Raw genomic sequence first — 8913 nt, forward strand, 5'->3', positions numbered from 1 at the left:
CGTGGCAAGCAGGACCGGCCGGGTAGGTAAGGAGGAGGCGGAGTTTCGCCATTCGTTCTGTTTGGGGGGTCCTTTAAGCTTCCCTCCTTCGGCCTTCCACCGTGGAGAGCACTGTCCTTTTGTTTCCTGCCCTGCCCTCGTTGCAGACTCGCGCAGCTCCAGTAGGAGAAGTGCGGGCCTCGCGTCCGGTTCGACGCCGGGCTCCTCCTGCGTGATCCGCTGTGGGCTGGAGACAGGAAAAGACGGGCCGCCCTTCTCGCAGCGTTGCTCTCCTCGGCCTCTTTGACTGCTCCTAATATTAACACATTTGCTTGAACACCTAATGATGTGTCAAGTGACGTGCCAGGTACTGGCACGAGCCAGTATGCCCAATTCTTTGGGCATTCATCTACTAATCACACATTTTGCCTGGTACCTTGCCTTTGAGACGAGCTCTCGGACCTCAAAGAGTTTACGGCTTAGTTGGAGACATTGACAAAAACTTGTACTTTAAAAAAACTATGATGAATGTGGTGAGAACTGTGACTTAAAAAAGCACTGAATTTTATTGAAAAGCCAGGGCAGGGCATTTGGGAAACGGAGAACAGATGCACAGTTTTGATAGCGTTGCAGTAAAGTAGCCATAGAGGGGGGTGGGAAATGCTGAAGGTACTTGAGGTTGGTATCTAAGCAAGAATTAGTACAAATGAGCTGGTCGTGCTGCCTGTTTCAGGGGATGAGTTACTGGGAGAAGGGGAGGGGTGGGTAGGAGGAATAATAAAGATGCAAGCATGAAACAACTGGACTCTGTGTGTGTGTGTGTGTGTGTTGATTTGGGATTGCAAGAGAAGAAACTCAAGAGTAGGAACACTAAAGCTGTTCCATGAAGATCCGTGCAAGGATTTTTAGCAGAATAGCAAAAATACAAGATTTGTGTTTTTAAAAATTCAATCTGGCAGCACCACTCGATCCCCGCCTTTCTGCCTGTCTCCAAGCTTTACAAAAAGAATTTTGAGGGTGACAATCCTAGAGGTCTAATTACAGTGATGATTACTAGGTATTAGGAAGATCAGAGGTGGCAGGAGCCTACAATGGGGAAATAGGGATGGAGCAAAGGAGACAATAAGTATTTAGGAGGTGAAATGGGGATGACTTTGTGAATAATAGCATATAAGGTCTGAACGAAAAGGACTCGAGAATGTCTCCCAGACATCTAGCATAGGCCTCAAATAGAGGTCTAGGAAGAATAAAGGAAGAGAGGAGAGTGGGGGAGAGTGTCAGAGGAGATAAATTAGTTTGGAACTTGTTGCCTTTGAGATGTCTGCACATGAGGTCTCCACTTTCCACCTCCCATTCTCTCTTCGGTTCCAAAAGAGTAGCCCTGGGTCTAATGAAACTGTTTTGCCAAGATGACTAACAACTACATTTTCTCAATTACAGTGATCACTTCTCTGTCCTCATCTTACTCGACTTCTCAGCATCAGTTGATGCAGTTGACAGTCTCCTCCTTCATGGTCCCCTTGACAGTACGTTTGCCTTGTTTTCCTCCTAGTCTACTAGGCTGTCACTTGTCTCATTTGTCAGCTCCTCTTCTTTGACTTGAATTCTAAATGTTCAAGTGCTCCAAGACCCAGTCCTGGGCTCTCTTTCACTCATCCAGTCCCATAGCTTGAAAGATCATCACACTCTCTGTGCTGTCCACTAGTAGCCATCACTGTGCTATTGAGCACTTGAAGCGTGGCTACTAATTGAGATGTACTGTATGTGTAAAGTACACACCAGATTTCAGAAACTTAGTATGAAAAAAGAAAATACTGTGTTAATTTTTATACTGATCACATGTTAAAATGATAACATACAGATATTGGGGCAAACAAGATATTACAATTAATTTTACCTGCTTTATTAATGTGGCTGCTAGCAAATTTTAAAACTGTGTATGTGGCTTACATACATACATACTTATATAAATGTCTACAGAGAGAGAGAGAAACGTGGTAAAATGTTAACATTTAGGGGATCTGGGTTCCAGGTATATGGAAAATCTTTGTACTAGTCTTTCAACTTTTCTATGAGTCCTGTTACTGTATGGCCTATTGCTAATCAAGCAAATTGACTTACTTTATAATTACCAAGTGATGAAAAAATAGGAATGAGGGCATAGGTATACACTTCATCATCTGGGACACAAGGCCGTTGGATTGACCAGCCATTTTCATTGGTGTGGGGATGGCTGCAGCCTCTGAAGCAAAGTTAGCCCCATACACAGAAAAGAGGGTAGAGTTCTCTTGAAAACCTTAAGGTCTAGATTCAGCCTTCACATGCCTTTACTTACTACCACTCCTCCATAGGGCTGTGTGGGTCAGAACATTCCCCTTATCCCCATCCTATGCAGAAGCCAAGCTGAAAACCTCATAGTCCTTTTCAGTGCCTTCTTTCCCTCTCTGGTCCACATCCACCCCACCAGCCCTGCCAGTTTCTAATGTGGGACAAGAGTGAGGAGTGTCTGGTTCTTCTTGGGATCCCAGAAGCAGTAATAAGTGAGCTTGATCTCCAAGAATGGAGAAGATTGAGGGGGAATGGGGTGGGGAGGAAGGGGTTAAGGTATTTAAGGCAAAACAAAAACAAAAAAACTACCATATACAAAAGCTTAGAAAGGGATACAAAATTGCATCAACTGCCCTATCAGCTTCATCCAACTCTATGTGGAAGATGTGCAAAGGAAAGCTTTGGAAGTCTGGTAAAAATAACTAGATTGATTTAAATCATGGGATTAAGTAGTGGCAGATAAGATTGCCCTTATATTTTAGAACTGAATTGGCAAAACTGGTGGCCCAGATAATGGGAAGAAGGCATCCACTAGGAGGTCTGGGGAGTTTGGGCTAATTCATCTACTAATCATTCTTTAACTGCCTCCTTTAGTTTTTTCATTTTTTTGTTTTTTGGTGTATTTTTTGGCATTACCATCGTGACCTGAGAATCTATGTCTCCCACACATTTTGCCTGGTACCTTGCCTTTGACGTCTCCAGTGTGGAGAAAACTCTTCCCTCACCTCTCAACTCTGGGACTCAGGTAATGATATTTTTTATTCCTTAACATTTCTCTCAGCAATATGTTTGCAAGGAAGTCCACTCCGAATATCTGCTCCCTTTGCCCAGAATATAAAATTCACTCTTTTATAAAGAACTATAGCATGACATAAAGTTAAAATGATGTCTTCATTAAGCATGATTTAAAAGTTGAAGTAGAAGTGATTTTTCTTTTTTTTTAAGATTTTATTTATTTGGGAGAAAGAGAAAGAGAGAGAGTGGGAGTGAGCATGAGCAGGGGTGAAGGGGGGCAGAGGGAGAAGCAAACTCCCTGTTGAGCAGGAAGCCCAAGGACATGGGGCTCGATCCCAGGACCCTGGAATCATGACCTGAGCCGAAGGCAGACACTTAACCAACTGAGCCACCCAGGCGCTCCAGAAGTTATTTTTCAGTAAGAAATGATACTTAGTATATGACTTGGACTCATTGCACATTTCTGCACCTTAATTTTTCCATCAGTAAAAATCATATTTGTGACTGCATACTTTATTGGGATGCCAAGGTGATTGTGGGATTTTTAAGCATATTAATGTTCTTCATATGGAAAAAGCATGAATGACAGTGAGCAAGAAGTACTAGTCTTAATGTGTTTTAGATACAAAATTTTGCATCTAAAATAATTAAAGCCAAAGAGCAGTCTTTATGGATCTGACCCTCTATGGCCAAACTTTTTTTATAAAGATCTAAAAGAATGTTTGCATGCTCAATAAATAATGCTTTTTATTGTATAGAAAAATACCTAAGATGCATTTAGATTTATTTTATTCACCTCCAATGAAATAATTCTGTGTTTTCCTCATTTGTTTGTGGCAAATTTGAGTCCTGAAGGAGCAGAATAAATAATTCACTGGGGTTTCAATACAAATTAGTGAGTAAACAAAAATTAGACCATAAATTGCTGTATGACCTACTTGGAAGGACTGGTTAAAAGAAGGAAAGAGATTGCAAAAGATATTGTGTTAATATATATGACTATTCCACTGAATGAAAAAACTTATTAAAATTACAAAAATTACAGACCTGTTGGAAATATATGAGGTAATATGACAAAACAATAATAAAGAGATACACAATTAAGAATTAGAAGATGAGGAGGAAAAGATAAGAAAAAATTAACAACACCAAAACCAACCCCTTGGAAAAACAGCATGAGAAAGTAAATATAAGCATGCCCCTAAGGAAGTACAAGAGATTTCTTACTGGGAAAAGTAGGAACTGGGAAAGAGAGAGCTCTTACACCTCAGAGGTCAGAGCCACTGACCTCAGATCCCAGTTAGACACTTAGAACCAAAACGTGCATGAGTGTAAAGTGTAAGAGTAAATATGTGTGTTTCTATTCATACACAGACCCCCAGATTGGCACAGCCTTATTATCTGTTTTGAAAATTAATTAAAGAGAAGCGACCTTCCCCCAAAGATAGGAAATTGGTGAGTATGTCAGGAGGAAAAGGAGGAAGGCTGGTATATTCGGAACAAAGATAGGTACCATGCCCAAGATGAAATGCCGTCCCAAATGCCCCTAAATTTCTAATGCCAATGACTACATTTATGCCCTACAGACTTCAATTTTTAATAAAGATCTGTCTCTCTTACTATGATAATTTTTAATATATGTATGCATCCCTCTTTCAATCTATTTCTATATTCTCTTTATGTGTCCATCTATGCATTCATCCATATGCCTACCTCTACCTATACATTTATCTATTTATCTAATATGGCTATGGAATTCTGTTTTATAGATTAATTGCAAAAATAAACTCACCATATTTTTCCTCCCTCATAACAGGTGAAGGGGCTCAGGAAAGAATATGTAATATTGAATTTTCTAATTGGAAAAATTTAAAGGAAAATATATATGTATACATACATATATACATATTAAGCAACAAAAGTTGTGCACATACTTGTGAATTACATGTTGAGGAAGAGCAAGACAAAGAATGAGAAAAAGAAAAAATTAAGCTATTGGAGGAACAGACATAAGAAGTATATATGGACACATCTTACGCAGGTTGTGGGTTTACCATCCCAGCTCATTCTTTTCACCCAGTTTTTGATAATTTAAATGTTTCCTTTGCCCCTGGCACAGTGTGAAGCTCTGTCAGTAGGTGGCACAGGAGAGACGTCTCAGGCTGGAAGGATCTAGCCTGCAGTTGGCGTGTGCTCGCTCCAGCGCTTGGCCTTGCGTAGGCCTCTACAGTTCCCGGTTCCTGCAGTGCAGGTGAAAAAATCAAGGAACCCACAGCTTAATAGAACAAATAAATCTGTTATACTTATTACTATAACAAAGCTATACAACAAAGATGCCTCTGAAATTTAAGAAGAAAAAGAAAAGGATGCAAAAAAATTAAAATAACCAGTCTGTCGGAAGAACAACAACAGAAAGGGAAATGTGAGCATACTACTACAGAAGCAGGGCAGATTTTATAATTTGGGAAGTAATAAGGTCTTCTCTATGCTAAGCTTGAAATTTAAATCAACACACACCTATGTCAAACAGATCATAGTAAAATCTTGAAGTGAACAAACTTACCAGACTCTGGTCCGCCTGCTGTCATCTATTCGAGCATGATTTGTCTGTGAATACTGCAACATGGCAGAGTCAATGTGTGATTCAATTCATATATCTAAACCTAAACACAATTTATTCACTGTTTCAGATCCCTATGTATATATGTCTCTATCTACGTGTCTGTCTATTGCAAGAAGTGACCTGCCGCACACACAGTGCATTAGTGAATATGTCAGGAGGGCTGGCCAGGGGAAGGCAAAGACAGGTGTACCTGTCTTAAAATGCCTTCCTTATCCATCTCTACCATTCCTGATTCACCACAAATTTCTAGTACTAAAAATTTAAATTATCTCCTGGATTAGGTCAAAAAACAGCATTGATGCAGATGTCAATTGTTAAAAGTTGTTTCTGTCTGCCTAACAACATACCCTGAAAAATCCTCCTTATCAGTTCCTACAGATCTTACTTATTCTTTTTTTTATATCTGCATAATACTATATCATATATATGTACTGTAGTTTATTCAACCACTTTCCTATACTTGGGCATTTATTAAGCTTTCAGTATTTTGCAATTACAAATCATGTTGCAATGAATAATCTGCATATGTATTTTTATATTGCTGGAAGTGTGTTCAGGTTAACATGCAATTGCTGAGTCAAAGGATAAGTGCATATATGGTTTTGTTAGATATTCCAAATTTCCCCTTAGAGGGGTGTAACATTTTGTGTTGTGAAAATACCTGTTTTCCCACAGCCTTACCAAGAGACTGTATTGTTAAGCTTCTGAATTTTGGCCTATTTGGGTTGGCATAGGCAGCACAGAGTGATAAAAATAACATGAAGAAATATGTACAATAGTGGATATAAATTTTTCAAGGCAGAAATCATTTGCTTTTGGATTGGCATATTCACCTATTGAGAGCATCAGTCTCCAGATGCTCTTTCTTTGTTACTATCAGAAGCTCTCTCTCACACAAACGCTAAAGCTGTTTGGCCAGTGGGTGGCACTCTCGTGCTACTTTAAAGGGTAGATTCCAGACTAGCCCTCTCAGGTCACATATCTTAGGACAATAACTCTTTAAAAATCCACTGCCTGTGTTCACTAGGTAAACTAGGCAAGAGTTTCCAAGGGATAAGTCTTTTTTAAAAAAACCCAAGACTAATATGCTTAGCAGGAAGAGTTTTCTGAAGGGCTAAAGAAAAACAATATAGCATGTTCTGATTTAAACAGCATGTGGTAGTTTTGATCTGATAACGAAAATTAGCTAAATTAAGAACCAAATTCATGGGCAATGAGAACTGAACCGTGATCATGTGGCTCTTTAATATATGTAAATATTAACAGATTTGCATTTTTGTCCTTGATGAAATGACCTACACAGGTCCAGAAAAACTGGAGGGCGGCCTTACCTGCACTCTACAGACACCCCTCTCCCTTACTCCAGTCTCCAAACAGAAATGCAGATGTCTTTGCTTAGCTCTTGCAGTCCATTTCCTAATGTTACCTTCACAAAACTGATCTTGACATGAATTCCTAGAGCATTTTTGCATTGAGAAAAATTGACAAAGATGATCTTAAGGACCAGAGAATCCTTACACTGATTACTTTGTGGGCTAAAGGGAGACGGAAATCTTAGCAAACCTAGAGTATTAAACTATAGGTCTTGAATATTCATTACTTACTTCAAAAAGCAGGTTATTTTCAAATCAAAGAGAAAGAAGGTTGAGTTCACAGATTAGAGCTGTGTTTATCTTCAGTATCAGGCATATTCATTATCAAAATTAATTAAATGTCATATAGATGATATTTTAAAATATTTTATCAGCAGAGTCCTAGCAGAAAAATGAGAGCATAGGAGTAGGATACATCAAAATGGGATATATCAAAAAAAGGTCCTAAGAGCTTTAATAAAGACCACAAAAGATTAGTTGAGAATAGCCGAACTCCCATTCTAGAATAAGCACAATCAATATTCAGTAAACATTACCATGATCAATAAAACTGGCAACATGATACACACTGAGTTCTGATACCAACGGTTAAATCACTCCTTACGACAACCTTTAGCCAAGTGTGGCTAAGAAATCATCTCTGTTCTGAATTTCTTTCTCTGCACTGTGGAAGTTCTGCCACACATTGTCACCTGCTGGCTCAGTCCTATTTGGGTCTTACAGACTTTGTTCCAGTTGCCAGACAGTCCTGAGTTCTTGCTTATGCTCTTGTTCCAAGGTCACCTGAAGTGCAGTCTTCATAAAGGAATTCCCAGGAATGTCTTCTTCCTTTCACCATGCTTGCTCAATGTCTGTTGCTAATCATGTATGACCACAGGAGTGGCTCATCTCATTGTGTGTGTGTGAGGCCCTGTGGCTTCTGTGTGTCTCTAATTTGAGCATTCTAAGTTTTCTGGCCATGGCCTCTCTGTTTTCCTCACAAGCAGTTATAGAAGGAGGGGTTTTCAAATCTGCTCTATAAATATTGAGTTTTTTTTTCTAAAGAGAAGATTAAACTATATGAGTAATAGAAGATGACAGTGAGCTTATAAGAGTTACCATTTTATTACCTTCCATTTCTTGAACAAGAATTTCACTAAGTCTACCTAGCAACCTTGAATATAGGAGTTGAACTGGTAAATCACTCACAACTGTGAGAGGAATAGTATTTTACCTAGAACTTTTGAAATTTTTCAGAAGCTGAAATTGAAAATCAGCTAAGTGTTCCTGAAGAATCTATTACCTTTCTAGTCTGCCTGTGCATTTCAATGAGCAGGTTGAAGCAATCTGGGCATTCCATTTTTTTTCTAATAAATATGCATCTGCCAACTATTTATACATACATAATAAAATTGACTGCTTCCTGTGTCCCAGGCAGTTTTAAGCACTTTCCTGGTATTATCTGACATAATCTTCACAACAACCCTATGAGATAGGTACTCTGAATATCCACATCTTATAAATGATGAATTTCTAGTATTCATCAGAGAAATGCAAATTAAAACACAATGAAATAACATTTTACACCTGTCAGAATGCCGGAAATTAAAAACACAAGAAATAACAAATATTGGTGAAGATGTGGGTAAAAAGGAACCCTCATGCGCTGTTGGTGGGAATGCAAACTGGTGCAGCCACCATGGAAAACAGCATGGAGTTGTCTCAAAAAAATAAAAATAAGATTATTATATGATCTAGTAATTCCATTACAGGGTATTTACCCAAAGAAAATGAAAACACTAGAATTTAAATAAAATTAAAGAAAAAACACTAATTCAAAAAAACACATGCACCCCTATGTTTTTGCAGCATTATTTACAGTAGCCAAATTATGTA

At 38.7% G+C, this 8913-nt stretch overlaps 1 long non-coding RNA gene across 3 annotated transcripts; it reads left to right on the forward strand.

The window, feature by feature from the left end:
* The first annotated feature begins 8 nt into the window (after positions 1-8).
* LOC110591743 lies at positions 9-5291 on the forward strand. Of its 3 annotated transcripts, none has more exons than XR_002481048.1 (4): positions 9-26; positions 2902-3052; positions 4417-4497; positions 5162-5291. It is a non-coding gene; the product is annotated as an uncharacterized LOC110591743 (long non-coding RNA). The 3 variants fall into 3 exon arrangements; XR_002481049.1 differs by lacking the exon at positions 9-26 and adding an exon at positions 1366-1505 and having other exon boundaries at positions 2958-3052; XR_002481050.1 differs by lacking the exon at positions 4417-4497 and having other exon boundaries at positions 5162-5175.
* The last annotated feature ends 3622 nt before the right edge of the window (positions 5292-8913 follow it).

Source organism: Neomonachus schauinslandi, chromosome 1, assembly GCF_002201575.2.
Source record: "Neomonachus schauinslandi chromosome 1, ASM220157v2, whole genome shotgun sequence".
Lineage (NCBI taxonomy): Eukaryota > Metazoa > Chordata > Mammalia > Carnivora > Phocidae > Neomonachus > Neomonachus schauinslandi.